Source organism: Lissotriton vulgaris, chromosome 10, assembly GCF_964263255.1.
Source record: "Lissotriton vulgaris chromosome 10, aLisVul1.2, whole genome shotgun sequence".
In the NCBI taxonomy this organism is placed as follows: domain Eukaryota; kingdom Metazoa; phylum Chordata; class Amphibia; order Caudata; family Salamandridae; genus Lissotriton; species Lissotriton vulgaris.
The window spans coordinates 908,936,236-908,953,515 of NC_141698.1; the positions used below are offsets into that span (position 1 = coordinate 908,936,236).

At 41.7% G+C, this 17,280-nt stretch overlaps 1 protein-coding gene across 1 annotated transcript in view; it reads right to left on the reverse strand.

The window, feature by feature from the left end:
* Positions 1-17,280, reverse strand: part of LOC147688995 (ATP-dependent translocase ABCB1-like) — an 856,748-nt gene that overhangs the window by 241,305 nt on the left and 598,163 nt on the right. The window lies entirely within an intron of this gene.

Sequence of the window (17,280 nt, forward strand, 5' to 3'; positions counted from 1 at the left end):
ATTGAAATTATTAAAAGAAGGTAAAATTAGATACTTAAAGCTTTGCCTTTCTTTTTTTTTTCTTTGCTGCGCACCACTCAGTTAAAATATTTTTGGGAAAATTGTTGAGCCCCCCAAAAATGTTTTTATTTTAAAAACATATTTTTGCCATTTTGTCACCCCCGCCCCTCCCCCCAGGGATGAATCCCGGAGCGGCCCGCACCGCCCCCCACCCCTTCCTACGCCTCTGGGTTTGGGTGGATTGTGGATGCAGTGTTTCAAGGCATGCTTGTGCATGTCAGAGGGGAGGACCTGGACTGTTACAGGGGGTGAGCAGGGCCCGGCGATGCTGCTGCCTCAGCCCCTGCGGCTTCTATGACAGCTCCAACGTTTAGAGGCCCGGAAGTATTGGGTACAAAGTTTCAGACATACTTAAAAAGTTGATCTGCATTAATCCAAACGGAGTTACACACCCATATAAAATAACACAACATACAATGACGGACCAAGGTTAGAAGGGGAAAAGCCCATTCCAAACTTGGAGAAGCCCTAAGAGAAGGGGGTTCTCGATGGAAAAAAGCAAAACATGAGACTTTGCACACTCTTCTTCAGTTCACCAGTGTTTAATGGTGCACTATGGACAATTAAACATTTGGCAGATGTTTAAATTCTGTACTATTTAATCCACTACTCAAAGCCCATTGTTTCTCATTTGATTCCTAACAGACAAGCACTCCCACTTCTACACAGCAATCTAAAATGACAAAAGTTAGGCCAGCCTATTTTGATAAGCACAAAGTAGGATCATTACCTCCAAGTTGTTTTCCCTTTTGTGTTGACGTTTTTTCACCAGAGATAGCTATGTGTCTTTCATCATGAAAGGGAAAATGGCTGCAAAATCAAGGCCTTTGTCTCCAAATGAGTCAAGGGCCAGCAGTTAAAGCTTGTGGCCCAACTCAGGAACTGCATTTCGTAGTATGTATAGTAGTATTACAGTGACATTACTTACTACAAAATGCAATTCACAAATCCAGGAGTGAAAATGTCCACTTCTGTATCTTTTCTATGCAGTTATTGCTGCATGTTTACGTTTTCTACTTAGTAGTAAATGAGGGACTCACCAGGAACAAAACAGCAGGAATATAGAGAGGCGTGAGGAGAGGTTTATGGAGAGGCATGCTAGTACAAATGCCCACTCACAAAAAAGAAAAAATCATTGCTATTCCCTAACCACTACAGTGTACAAGGTCATAAAACGGTTGTAAATGTACTCCAGCCCAGCCTTGGATTATGTATATCAACATCACATGGCCACTCACAGGTACGGCAACAGACTCCCATAAAGATAATAATGCCGGCAGGGATTTAAAGTATCCTCACATACGAAATGAAGTTAAAATATTTAGATTATTTTGCCTTTTAAAATAAATATTGGGAGACAATGTGGTCTATTATATGGTGTGGATGTGAGTTCTCACAGTGTAGTACACTCTCAATACTGTCTTTTATCCAGTCAGGCTCATTTGTAAAACCTTTTGCTCACCCCTGGGGAGCAGTGGCTTCAGGAAGCAAGACTTAAACAAAGGACGAAGTGTAAAGCATTTAGAAGTATGAAAACAACAAAATATGAAAGTCATGGGACGAGGGGGAACATGTCGACCACTTAACTTGCGGGTCGCGGAGGCTCCTGTCTTGGGGGAAGAGCATGCGGTGTGAATGAAGAAATCCCACCGTTTATGATCAGATGATTGGACTTTAAGGAAGAAATACGTTGCGGGGGAGGATTAGCGGTGATAATGTAAAGGGCATAGGTGAGCAAACTTTGGTCAGTGATATAGCAGTTTCAGCTGTGAGAGGTGATGGAGGGGTTGGTTCTGGATTTCAAACTGCCCCTGAAGTGGTGTCAAGTGCCTCCTGGGGAAGAAGAGGAGTAGGTGGGAGCTCAAGGGCAACTGGTCCTAGTTTAATTGAGCAAGCGGTAGGGAAAGCGTTAAAAACTGAACAAAACCGCTATCACCTGAGAAGTGGGCTGAGTAAAGACTGTCTTAAAGGGGGGCAGGGCTCTGCAACCTTAAATAAAGAAATACAAATCTCGCCTCCACTAAACCAAAGGAGTACAGCTACAGGAGAGCGGGTGACACCGAAGAGGAGGAGGAAACCTAAAGTGAATAGAGAGGCTCAAACATTGAATTTAAAATGTACCCCTTCCCTGAGGACCTTTTTTAAGGTAGCTCCTAAAACACTGCTACTAAAAAACCGCACCGCTGGTTATGTGAAGATAGATTCAATGAGCCGGGCAGATAGAGTGAATAGCAATAGGTTTCAGGTTCTGGCAGGACTTTCGGACTTACTTGAACCTCGGTATTCTAGCAGTGGGAAGATGGAGGCTCAACCTGTACAACCTCAATTACAAGTCCAACTACAAGTAGCGACCCCAGCGATTTTGTTTGGGCCCACCAATGGTTCACCCCCTGATGGAGCAGTTAAAAAGGGGATGGGCAGTGGGGCAACGGAGGTCGTTCAAGCTGAGATTGAAAATTAATTTCAAGTACAAGTACACCCCCAACCATTAGCTCAGGCTCAGGTGCAATCTCAACCATCTATACAGTCTCAACCTCAATCTCAGGTACAATCAGTAACAGAGTTGATACACTTACTGACAGTGGAGGTCAAAAATAAGTTTGAATCTTTTGAGCTAAATCAGAGAGAAATGCGATCTGTTAGTGAGAGTCTAGGACAGAAATTGGATGATGTAGCTGATAGAACCACACAATTGGAGATCAGAATGAAAGATTTGGTGTCTCAGGTGGTGGTAAATACAAAGAAGACCAGTGACCTCAGGGGCAACAAACAGCAATTGAAGGATAAAATAGAATCCCTGGAAAACAACCAACGAAAGATGTAATCTCCGGGTGCTGAAGGTACCGGAAGGAGCAGAAAGAGAAGATATAAAAAAATTCATGATACATATGTTCAAGGAAGGGTTACAACTAAAATGGTCAGAAGAAGAACTTAGTATGGATATTCAAAGGGTCCAAAGAGACCCATACAGAAGAAACGTTAATAAAGTTAAACCAAGGCATATATTGCAGAACTTCCTTACCTATAGTTTCAAAGAAGAAATACTTCTCAAAGCGCTGAAGCAGAGATCTCTGATAGTAGATGGTATCAATTTTGAGATCCAGTCAGACATCTCGCAATTGACAGCAAATAAGCAATGGGAAATGGGGAATTTGATTGAGTCCTACAAGAGTTTGGGGGCTACAGCACAGTTTAAATTTCCATCTAGCTTACGGGTAATGCATAACAATAGGATGCAGACTTTTCATAGGGTTGAGGAGACGGGAGAGTTTCTGAGATCCATATCAGGAGCTGTAATTAGATAGATCTGACAATCTAGTTTGATATGGCACTCAGGGCTTCTAGTGTCGAGTCATTGGGTCCTTAGAGGTATGTTACTATTATTATTGGTGTCAAGTGGGTATGTGTTTTTTCTGATTTCCCCAAAACCGGGGCCTCCTTAGTCCTAGGCTTAGGCCATTAGGAAGACAAAGGAGGGTTTCCCAAGAGGTGGGAAAGGGAGGGGATCACGGGTAGTTTTTGGTGCAAGGGTGTGGGAGCAAGGGGGAAAAAACAAAAAAAAGAAGTACTCTTAATATATCGAAACCCCAGTAGCAGTATGGTTATCAAAGACAAAACAGAAAAGGAATCACTGCGAATCAGAAGCCATCGATAGAATTCCTATCATGGAATGTTAACGGATTAAGGGGGTGTCATAGGCGTGAGAGGATCTTGCAATATCTAAAAAATTCCTCAGCCCAAGTCATTCTACTTCAGGAGACACACCTAATGGGGGATGAGATGAGAGAGCTGTTCAAAAGCAGGAGATGGGTACAGGGCATGGTGTGTACAGAGCAGCAACTCTCTATAAGGGGGCATGGCAATTTTGATAAAAGTAAATCCTCAGCTGGTGGTAATTGATAGCAGGGTGGATAAGATGGGCAATCACAAAAGTTAAATACTGCGATCAAATATATACTGTAGCGGCCTATTATGGGCCCAAAATTGACGACCCCATGCCATTTAGTAATCTGTTATCCGAATTGCTGGATTTCCCTGATCCGGTCATATTTGCAGGGGATTTCAACGTGGTTTTAGAGAGGAATCTTTACCGTACGACTAAAAGTAGAAGTAAAACGCATAATAAGTCCAGGGCTCTGATAAAAAAACACAATAAAGAATCTTGGATGGTGCTATATATGGAGAGAAAAGAAGGGAGCCCCTAAAAAGTTTTACTTTTAATAATAAAAAATATGGGCATCAGTGCAGAATAGACTTGTTTGTAGTGGACCACAATTTAAAAGATTGAGTCCGTGATGTAAACCACGTGGGAGCACATATGTCTGACCATTCTACGATAACATTGACACTGGTCCCTTCAATTGCAGCGATACAACCAAGGTGGACCTTGGATCACTCTAAACTTACTGATGATGAGGTGATAAATAAACTCGGTATAGAATCCCAGGAATTTCTTTGCAATAATCGGGGAAGTGCCTTGATAGGGATTGTCTAGAATTCGTACAAAGCCTTTTTGAGGGGCAGGATTACATCAATCCAGTCCTACAAAAATAAACAGCGCAGGGCAGAAATTCTTAATATAGAGAATAAAATTCAGAGCTTGGAATATAAAATACAGCATAAGGAAGTAGGGAATGAGGTAGGAAAGGCATTGATTCAAACTCTTAAAACGGTTTTGTTGGTGGTAGTAGAAAGGCAGCTGCAAGAAAGGTGGCCAGCCAGTAAACTGGCTCATTTCAATTATGGGGAAGGGTGTGGTAAGCTACTTGCCTGGAAGGCAAAGAGTGATCAGGCTAGGAATTTCATAAAAGAGCTTAATTTTGGGAATGCTGGATGTCCGATTACAGCAGGGGCCAGCATTGAGGATACCATGCTAAAATATTATGAAAAGGTATATAAAGAAGATCTATGCATGACCAGGACAGAAGTCTTAGAGTGGTTAGATCAAGAATTACCTCGGAAAGCACCCGAACCCCAGAAAGCTGCTGTTAATAATTCAATAACTGAGCAGGAAATAGAAAATACCATAAAATCAAGGAAATCCAGCAAGGCAGCAGGTCCAGATGGTCTTCCCTTAGAGGTTTTTAAGAAGTTAAGTTATTATTTAATGCCCGCAATTAGTGAGTTATTTACAGCTATTTTTTATGCAGGTGAAGAGATTCTCCCCTTCCTGGAACGACCCCATAGTGACTCTGATCCTTAAGCCGATAAAAAACCAGACTGCTGTGATTCTTACAGACTTTTATCGCTGCTAAATGCAGATTACATGATCTTTGCAAAGATACTAGCAGAGAGGTTGAAAGGGGTGGTGGGAGCACTCCTTCATGAAGGCCAGAAAGGGGTTGTGCGAGGCAGGAATCTTAAGGATTTAACCTATAGTCTCATAGGTGGTATCGACCTAGCCTCAGTAGATAAGGTCCCATTAGCAGTCATTACAGTAGACGCAACTAAAGCGTTTGACCGAGTAAATTGGTCTTACTTGCATGAGGTTTTGAGTTTATCCAACATAGGGGAACATTTCTGCAGGGTAGTAAAGCAAATTTATAGCATCCCGACAGCAAAAATATGAATAAATGGGAGGTTATCTGAGAAATGTAGCATCCTTAGAGGGACGAGACAGGGTTGCCCGCTGTCCCCACTGCTCTTTTACCTTTATATTGAACTCCTGGCAAAGAAAATTAGGAAACATGAGGAGATACCTCCTTTTCAGACCAGGGGTTGACGGAAGAAAGTGGGGTTATATGCAGATGATTTGGTAGTATATACCTCAAATCTAAGCTTAGCACTACCTAAAGTTTACGAGTTGGCTGCAGGGTTTGGGAAGATTTCAGGATATGAAGTCAATCAAGGGAAAACGGTTATTATGGCTTGGAACATGACCACACAAGAGAGTTGTGCTATAAAGGAAATGAGATATCTGGGAATTAAAATCACTGAGAAAATTGAACAAATTCCTGAAACCAACTTTCAAAAGATATATAAGGATATAGGGAAACTATTGTTAGGGAGGTCTCACTTGCCCTTATCCATCCATGGGAGAGCTAACATCATCAATATGACAGTCATCCTGAACGTTACGTTTTTATTCCAGAATATTCCGTTGACTTTTAAGGATGAGTGGCTTAAAAAAATACAGTCTAAAATATCTAGTTTTATTTGCGCCTCTAAAGGGGTGCGTATTTCGTGGAAAAAGCTTAGACGACAACACGAGAAAGGGGGCCTAAGGTTGCCAGACCTATCTTACTATGCCTGGGTGTTTCTGTTAAAAGATGGGAAAGGGTTATTTAAAACACCCGATGACTCAGAGATAGGGAAGATGTATACAGCAATGTTAAAGGACATATTAGGGGGAGATTATGGTTTTATTCATAAATATGGAGATCTGAGATTTTTTTTTAAAATACATCTAAAAACCCTACAGAGCCTAGCGACAACTTGGCACAAAGTTAGGAGAGAGCTAAAAATCAATTATTACAGTGGGATGGTGCCTATTTTTGACTCTCCAGGATCTCCAGAATGGTCGAAGGATTGTCTGGTGTGTCCACTGAAGGATGTAGGAAGTTCTACCTGGAGGCAGCTGATAATGGATGGCAACCTAATACCATGGGAAGAGTGTCAAACATTGTTTGGTGGCCAACTTTTGAGATCCAAATATCGACAAATGCTATGTTGGAGCCGTACTGATGGCCTTGGAGCAGGGCTGTCAAATAAGCTGGAAGAAAGTTTGGTAGCTGGAACAACTCATAAAAAAGAGATGGCGAATTATTACTGGCTATTAATGGAAATGGCGGATAGAGATTTCAACCTGCCTATGGAGCTGTGGGAGAGGAGCTTGCCAGGAGAACAGATACAATATTTATGGCAAGTATCCTATGACATTCTATACTCCACAGTCCGACCCGCACATTTAAGGTGGAACCACCTTTTTTGTCTCCACAGGGTTTATTGGACTCCATACAAATTATCTACAGTGGCGAGTGGAGTAGTTTCCAAATGCCCTAAATGCAACAAGGATAAAGGTGATGATATGCACATGTTTATTTCTTGTCCGGTGATCCAATCCTTCTGGCTGAATGTGAGTAACACAATTCTATCTATTTTGGGTGAAGCACTCCAGGTGAGTGAATTGCTGGTCTTTTTTGGGCTTACAAATATTAAAGAATCTATGTCTAAAAATATGAAAAAATTGATTTTTTATTTAATACTACTGGCTCGTAGGAAAATAGGTAAGAAATGGGTTAAGGCTACTCCCCCTAGTAAATTGGAATGGTTGGCCTCGATAAAGTATACAAACACTTTGGATAGAGCACATTAATGTAGATGAAATGCTTTCTGGCTTCCCTATGAGCTTTGGGGACAGCCATTTATGAATGAGTCCAATGATTAGGCCTCTATATCAGTTTGCAAATACTCTGGTGGTAGCCGACGGATCACAGGGCGGAATAGGCACCAATGGTTGAGTAAGGTTGCAAGGTATAGAGTGTACCATTCCCGGCTCCCAATAAGATCACTAGAGGTACCTAGTGGGAAGTGATCTGGGGCAGTTTTCTGCTTATCTGGGCTATGAGGACTTGAAAAAGAAAAATATAGTCACACAACGTGAAAGAAATCCAACACCAATTTATAAAAAATAGATCTTATTTTTACGACTTTTTAGACACCCAAATTAGCAAATCCACCTGAATGGTTTGAAGAGATAGTAAATCATAAATAACTGCAATATTCCAACAAACATTGGTAACTTTCAAGTTTTGAATCTTTGTAAAGCTTTTAAAGAGTTGTTTTGGGATACTCAGGCCCATGCTGTGTGTCCAACTGCAACATAGGGGAGGTCAGGGAGACCAATAGGAACTGGTAATAGTGGTAGAACAAATAAATGTATTGTATTAATCAAAAGAATAAAATAAAATGCAGTATAACACAACCGGCATGAATATCAAAAGTGATGGTTAAAAAGTACTCAACGTATGCAAGTTAAAATCTTTGATTAAAAATGACTAAACTCAGGAGAACAACACTTTATAAACTTCATCCACAATGTTCATTATCCTTACAATTGCACTATTATCTTTGATAAGGAGTAGTTGGACAGTTGCCATGTCAATGAAGTAGTCTTGAGGGAACCAATATAGATTTCAATGGAGTGGTTTTGATGAAAGGGATACAGGATTCCGAAGATGCTGTAAGATGCTGAGAACACTGTGTGATGCACGTATGAAGTACCTCTGCCGGAATCTCATGGGGCATTTGTAGTTAATTGCTATTGAATGCTTTGAGGAGGAACCGTCTTCTCCCACACAAGAGCACCTAAGTGCGTGCTACACATATCTATACACTCAAAGCAAGTATAGATCACACACTGCACATATTTTAGGTCCTGAGGAAAGCCAGTTTATATAAGAGGTCTGGCTGAAACATGTTGACCGACCACAGGATGTAGGAGTTTCTTAAACACGACTCCACCTGCATCCACTGCCTGCATTTTAACACTGCCAGAGGCCTAATCATTAAAATGAACTTTTTGGTAACAATGGACAGTTTTTAAACTTCACCTTTCACGTCACACGCATACTGCACACTCAGCAAATATACCCGCTCCGCTGTAACACAGGCGTTGTAGCACACCAGGGACACACTTGGTGTCACCAGGTGGGCCCGTTGATGAAGCATGCCACCAACTAGGTTGGTGGGTGAGGGCTTCAATAAAAAAGAAAACCTCTTCCCTCTGGTAACACCATACAGATTCTGAGTCTTTTCACTAAGTCTAGATGGACTAGTTCTCATTGATATATCGCATTTATGTAGGGGATATGAACTAGTCCCCATACATCCTCACTCTCTTCTTGATATGAATACATAACATAATATAACATGTGTATTTGTAAAGCGCACGTTCACCCTGAGGTATCTTGGCGCTGAATAACAGATTTTTCTTGCTACCCAACTCAATGGTACTCATTTTCTCAGCCTCAGATGGATGAAAGGCTGAGTGGACTCGCCGGGATTTGAACGTATGGCCATGAGGTCGAACACAGGCCCCTTCAGTGGAGGCATTAGTCCACTGAGCCACCAGTCCGTCTACCTGAACAAAGAGCAGCCCCTACCATGTGTGCCCACCATTTTCCCTTCAAAGATGGCTTACTATTTGAAGCTCACCTTTTTGGTTCGCACCCTGTGAGGCATCCTGCTGAGGAGAGGTAACTCCTCTTTCAATTGCTCTTGCTCCTGAGAGACATTGACACTTTCACCCAGGAGGGAATAAGGCTGTCTTGTGGCCAGCATCTGGACATGGCGAAGAGAAAACTTGAGTAACAAACTTTCCAAAAGATGAATTTACTTAAAAGTTTCAATGGATTTGACTTGTGCATCAAGTCAGGCTTAATGCATTGATTAGTTTGATACCTTGAAGTACCAACTTTACAGTCCCATTCAGAAGTCAACACTACAGAGTTGTCAGCGTGTAACCTTGCACTCGATGATGGTTTTACTAGCCTTTCCACTGTAAAACAACAATTATGGGTTTTTACGGCTGAGAGATATAGCATATAGAATTATATATCCTACGGTTTAATATACAATGCCTTAGGACTCTTTAGGCCTGCTATAGTTGTGACATACATTGAAAAGGGAGGTTTGGGCTTTGTCATTAGTGTAAATGGCAAAGTTGAGTTAGCAATGTAAAACTGCTCTTCCAATCTGCAGTGGCAGGATGGGAGACATGTTTTCACATTGTAACATCCACCAAGGCACAAACAGTTCTCTAGCCTTAGTGGCACACTCTAACTAACAGGCCCTAGGTACCCCTGGTACCTTATACTAGGAACTTTTAAGGAAGTAAAATTATACCAATAATGTGTAAGCCAGTCAAACATACTTTTAAGGATCACATGAAAGGTACTGAGGTCTGGTTAGCAGGCCATAGCACACTCTAAGAGTTGACAAACCAGCAACATCCGTCCAAAAGTTGAGTCTTTATCATGCAATCAGAGGCCTTTCCATACAAAAATATTTGTAATGATTTTTAGTGTTAAAAAGTTATAATGCATTGAAATGTAAAGCTTTGCTAATTTAGAAATATAAAAATGTATTTACTTAAAAAATGAAGCTTTTAATATTTTTTTAATGATTATAAATTATTTACAATTTTAATTTTACTTACATTTATTAAATAATAATTACCTATTAAATGCTAGTGTGTGTTATTTTTTATTTGTTTAAAAATAATACTAATAGAATCAAATAATATAGTATAATTAAATTATTTAATCTACATTAAATTTGTTGAGGTAATGTGCTGTGTAATTTTACATTTAGTTTCTTAGTTTTAGGTAAATAGAATTGTTTTAATTCAATTTATATTTATATTTTATATGACAATGTTTTAATATTTTGAAAGAATTAGGAGTATTCATTATTATTTCTTACACTTTACCAAAAGGAGATCTCAGTCCCAGTGGTGGATATCTTTGGCTTTGTGTGAACAGCTACTAGTACCAACTTTACACTCATGAATTCGCCTTAGATATCTTTTTGCTCTGGTTTCAGGGAATGGACACATGCACATCTACACTGTGAGTCCGATTCATACAGGTAAGACTACCCATTAAGGTACTTTTACTCTTTTTTAGGTATTCACAAAACTGAAATGTAATAGTAACTTTACGGCTGCGCAGACTTCGCAGACTGGGTGGAGAACTGAGCACATAAGAGACAGACCTGCCCTGCTTTGTAAAACTGCACTCAGAAATTTTGAATAGCAATTAAGTGTAAATTTACACCTGGAATAAAGAGTACATATATACATGACTAAATCTATGTGTGCAAAATTTACCTTTATAAATAGGGCCACTATATGTTTGAGAAGTCGAAAAAGGCACATACATTGTACTGCCTGTGAAGATCAGAAAATATGCAATTTTTCATCCTCAATGTCCAGTCACACTGAACTATAGCAACTCTCTGTCAGGAAAATTTATAAGAAAAGAAGAGAAGAGTAAGCACTGGACAACAAGAAGAGAACACCTGCCTCTTTTAGAATTGCCAGTAAATCAAGACTCTTATGCCCTCTTACCTCAGTGTGAGAGATCAGAAGATATTTTACTATATCGGATTGAAACAATAACGTCTAAATTAAAAGAGAATGACAAGTCCCAGATTATTTGAATGCTCCATGTCCCATGTTTTCAGAGATTGCATGCTCCAGGAAGCAAATTAGGTTTTGCCTCACTCCCATAAACAGATTTTATATTGGATACTTTCATTGGCCACACCTCAGTAAATTCAACAACTGTTCTACTTGGATTGAGGAGACAAGCAATTTGAAAAATAATTAAAGAAACCATATGTAATCAACAATCTTGCAGTTAGAGCAGAAATTCATGCAGCATATAGTGCCCGAACGTTGAAGAAACATTTCTGGACTGATGCAATGCAGGGGAAACAACTGTTCATAAATAGTATTACAAATGGAGCAGCAAGAATCCTTTTGTTTCTGAAATCTCCCATGATGTAATAGAAGCTTCTGCATTAGGCACAGATGACTTGGTGTTGGGCCAGGGCACACACGTGTTTAAAGAATTAAAAAGGAAAGAATACAGAGAAGTCAGCTGTATTGAGGATTCCATTTGTGAGCAAGAAATCTTTTGGGGGACAGCTAGATGAAATGGTCACCTAAGCATTCAGATATAGGAAAGATGATTGTTAGAAATGGGGTCTCTAGTTGGCAGAGGTAGGTACTTTTGTCCAAATAGGGACCCTTGCTTCTAGTTAGGGTAAAGGAGGGGGCTACACACTTTAGATAACCCCTGCTCACCCCCTTCGTAGCTTGGCCCGAGCAGACAGGCTTATCCCAAAGGCAATGTGTAAAGTATTTGTACCAACACTCACAGTAACATAGTGATAACACCATAAATGGACACCTTACCAGTTTAGAAAAATAAAGTATCTTTATCTAAACTTCAACAAGACCAAAGTGACAAAAATCCAACATACAAGTATTAAGAAAAATATCTTTCAAAAGGTTTTAGCAACTGAGTCCATAGAAAGCTATGGATGTGTGATTTCTGGCAAAGTACATGTAGTTGTGAAAAAATTAACCAAGCCAAACAGCTGCAGAGATGGGAAGCATCAAAAAACATAGAAATGAGTTGTTTCCTGAGACCTTTGTGGATGCGATGCGACAGTTCAGCTGGACACAGGGGAGCGGTGTGCCGGGTCCGGTCTGTAGGGGGAAGCGATGCGTTGATTCTGAGACGACTCCGATCCGTGGGTGATGCGTCTGGAAAAACTTGCTGCACAGGGATGAAATGTGGAAATCCAGGATGCGTTGGAAAACGATGTGGCGGCGTCCAGCCATTTCAGCAGCGGGGCGGCGGTGTGGGGAGATTCTTCTTGCACCAAGGCATTGCTTCGGGAAAACTGTCGTAAGAAGATCAAAGCATCAATTTTCTTGTTGTTGCGTTGCTTACCAACTCCCAGTAGCAGAAACAACCTCCAGAGGCCACACACAGCCACCAGCAATCCTAGAAGGTCCCAACTCCCAGGAAGAGAAGTTCAGGGGAGCTGTGGGTGAAATCTTTGTGTTCCCGACACTTCAAAAGAGGAGGCAAGCTCTACTCAAGCCCTTTGGAGACTTTCCTCAAGTAGGGGACACAGCATACAGCAAATTCCTTCTCCTTTCCTTGTCAGAAAACAGCAACTGCAGGCCAACCCCATACACAGAGCAAGGGCAGTACTTCTCCTCAGTTTCTCCAGCTCTTTTTCTTGGCAAAGAATCCTCTTGATTGCAGAAGTATTCTAAAGTTCAGGGGTTTTAGGTCTAATACTTATACCCCAAAATGTCTTTGTTCTCTTTGTGCAAGGGTGTATGAGCCCAGTGCAAACCAGTTCTGTCCTCTCTGGTGCAGCTGCCTGGCAGGAGGTGGAAAACGCATTGTTTAAGTATTCAGGTGCTAGTGAGAACTCCTCCCCCAACTCTGAATGCAGGCCAGGTCTATTCAGCCCACCCCTGACTCATTCAGCAAAGGCAGGACACACATCAACCCCCCCCCCCCCCGGTGCATGTTGGAGAGAATGTACCACCCCAGCCCCTGTCAATACACAAACAGGCAGAGGCACACAGAATGGTTAAGCAAGAAAATGCCTACTTTCTAAAATTGGCTTTTCAAACACACAATTTAAAAACCATCTTTAGGAAAAGATGTGTTATTCAATTTTTAGTTCAGAAAGCCTAAACTTTATTTTTCCATCTTATCGCTGTGTGAAGATATGCTTGTAAAATGTTACAAAGCATTCCCTATTCTGGGCCATGGGGCAAGATAGCCTTTCAATTGTGAAAAACGAAATTGGCAGTATTTCTCTATCTGGACATGTTACACACATCAGTACATGTCCTACCTTTCACAAATTTTATTTATTTGTATAGCGCGCAGCTACCCAACAAAGGGTTTCCCGGTGCAGCAAACACTGAACCCTGCCCAGGGGGTACCTTGGGCATACCGTAGGGGTGTCCTATATGTAAGAAAAGGGAAGGTTTGGGCCTGGCAAGTGGGTGCACTTGCCAAGTCGACATGGCAGTTAGCAAACTGTGCACAGGCAGGCCTGAGACGTCTTTTCAGGGCTACTCATGTCGGTGGCACAATCCGTGCTGCAGGCCGACTAGTAGAATTTGATTGACCAGCCCCGACACAGTTAGTGCACTTACTAGGGACCTATTAGTAAATCAAATATGCCAATCAGGCAGAACCAATCATAATAACAAATTACACAGAGAGCATATGCACTTCAGCACTGATCAGCAGTGGTAAAGTGCCCAGAGACCTAAAACCAACAAACACAGGTCAGAAAAAAATAAGAGGAAGAAGCAAAAGGTTTGGGGATAGTACTGCAAAAAGGGTCAAGTCCAACAATGGCTCACCTGGAAAAGCAAATATTAATCCTGAGAGGGTCATTTATTTATTATTGGTAATCTGGAGAATGTGGTCACATTCTTTGAGATCATATCAATAGAGATTTTTTTCAGCCTAGGAAATCTGGTATGACGTCTGAAGTAACATCTCAAAAGATGGTGGTTCACATGGAGATTGTAACCAATGATTTCAAGCACTTTGGAAAGAGGACATTTCAAATCAATGCATTATGACGGCTGTGCACTAGAATTTGTCTCTACGCCTCTAAATATGAGTATCTTCTATGCACCTCTTCCAAAAGCAAGGCCATGGCAAAGAATTTGTGGTAAGGCATCTTTGGATTGTTAAGAATGCCCTTGTGGGTAAAACACTATCAGGAGCATGCTAATAGGGAACAAAAGCCCCAACCTGTCTACCCATGAAATCAAAAAGCCAATGTGACGATCAGGACAAAACCAAATTAAAAAAAGTTAAGAAATTGGGGCAGTCCTGCTCTCACATAGGGGGACCATAAGTGCCAATTCCTTTGGTCCCATCCAGATTATCTTTATTTCTCAGAGAGCAGATTAGGGCATACACCAGTAATCGTTTTACCTGAGGGCAGCATGAAGCTGACATTACCACAAACTTAAAATATTACAATAGTGACAGGGTGGGATGCTAGACTGCCTTTGCATCGGTCCGTACCCTGAGACCCAAAGAGTATTTGTGCTCCCATGGAATACGATGGAGAGTTTACTGCTTGTTGTTTGCCCAAACATGACAGTTGGCCTCATTTGCAGCATTATTTATGTTCAGAGTTAACCAGAAGCCAGGGATACTTACCAACCCATTTTTGCCTTGAGACCCAGAGGAATCCTGTGAGGCATGACTTTGTGGGTCTGAGAATGTTTTCCTATGCTGAATGCATATCGAATGTCTACACTGTGCCTAAATACAGACTATTACCTCTCTCTTACTGTAAGGAATAGCTATTGCATACAGATCCTGGTATCTTCCATCACCTAGGTAACCCCTTCTAAACCTGAGCGTTTTTTTAAAACAATACCTCACCATAATACTGGGTGGGCTGCTGCGGGGAGAAGTGCAAGAATGCTGTGCAGAGGTACTTTTTGATGATCCCCACAGATACCTGTACTTTCTTTCTTGTTGGAAAAATTGTAAATTTTTGCCAAAGTGAGATGTTTCTAGGGCATTCTGGGGATTATACATTGATGGGATATATGTAAGCCTTACTCTATTCCTTTGGGAATGCATTTTTGAGTTATGTCAGTGGTCGGCTGTAGTCAGAAAGTGAAATATTAACTGGGGTGTATGATAGCTGTCAGATGCACTAACCTGAGAAGTCCTGAACCCAACAGGAATGATGTTTGTGCTTGTCCTACCACACATTTTTCCTTCATGCAGATCGCATTTCTGACGGCCGATGTCACAAGGAGGGGAATGGGGAAATGGGACAAAATAATAAAGAAGCAAGATCTGGTCCGTTGACTCACAGGACACCCTTGTCTGGGATTACCAGGTAGGTGTTTGCTCTTGATGTATTAGCAGGATGTGGTGCACACTATGATATAAACTTAATCAGAATTGCTCACAGATCATCACACCTAATGCAAGCAATCCCCTGTGCATCCCATCACACTCAATTCAGTTCCTGAATTACCTTTTCCAGCAACCTGATCAGCAGGTAGAATAGGATCTTGGCTCAGGAGGATGGCAGGCCGTTGCCTTCAATTAAGTCACAGATTAATCATCTGAAGGAATGGAGCTCTTCGCCAACCAAAATCTCCTGTAAGGCACCTTACACATGTCCAGACCTGAACCAGGTAAACCTTCAGGTTACTTCACCCTCCAATTATCCCTAGCAGCTAGCACTAAACATTGCAGTAAGTTGTGCATGAGATGCTGAGGGCAATATCATTGGTGCTAGCAGTTGTGGTCATGAATGTTCTGACTTGTTACCTTTGCCAAGAGCTGCAGTGGTGAGAGTCTATTGTAAGGCATTAAAGATGCCCCTTTGGGGGTGCGTCAATGATTGCACAACTTACTGTATAGTTTCAGATGCACCGTGTGGCGCCGCGGCCAGGGCGACTGACACTGGACGCTGGGGCTCAGGGTTCGATCCCCGGCTCCGGTGGCAGGGGTCTGCCCAGCACCATGTGACTCTGGGCAATAGCTTGCTTAATCTTCCCAACAGCCCCCAGCACCGGGATGCCTCCGGGTAGCTGTGCGCTTTTCAAATACTGGATTTACATCTACATTTACATGTCACAGGATGACGTGCTGTCGTCCATTGCAAACTTGTGACACATAATGATGCACTGATGTCCTCTGCAGGCTTGTGACTCAGGATCCACTAGATGTCGTAATCATTAAGTCCAACAGTGACCATAATTGCTATGAAGATATGACCAAGTCAGAACCAAATCTTGATTGCCTTTACAATCCTAGTCCAACTAAGATGGCTGCTGAGTGGGTCACTCATTTCCTGATTGTATAATCACCAGGCTCATACCATAACTTAATGGTGTCAACACTACAACTGAACACAAACTACATCAGGTGAGAGCTCACACACAATCAAATGCACACGTGGAAGCACCACACACAGATACACCACAGAGATGCCCATGGGTTATAAATTCGGCCTGGGTGGAATTTGGGTAATTTCGCGTTCCACAGAGAATGCAGAATTGCAAAAAATTCTGTGATCCGCAGCTTTCCAGAATTTTTTGCTTGTTCGCGCTTTCAAAATGCCTGTTTGCGAGATGTGTCTCTCAGAGCATGCAAACAGCATTCACAAACAGGAAACAAGCATTGCGAACGGGAGGAACAATCAATTTCACATGTTTGCTGAACTTTTGCATGCTAGCTGAGATTTATTACCATTTTGCTGAGCTTTCTGTAGTGAGACTATGCAAATTCTGCCCACCCCTATTATAAATATAGGTTTATACAGAGCACATCCTCCAATATCTCACAACACCTGTCCAGTGATGCACTTCACCGCAGGGTGCTTGTATGGTGATATTTGTCCCCATGACAGGAGTCCAGCACAAGCAATAAATTCACTAACTTGTTTGTTAATGTGGGAAATTGGGTTGTTGGTGGAGCGGGTTGTTAACCCTGCTGAAGCAACAGTCACAATCCCTCTCAAGGCGAATCAGAAAAGTCACTAAATTAGCCTGCTCTCAAAACTCTGGTAGCTTGGCACAAATGCAGCCAGGCTTAATTTAGAGGCAATTTGTTAAGTACATAACAGGCCACAGCAGCAGACAGTCCTCAGAGTCCTTCTGCTGGTCCAAAAAGTGAA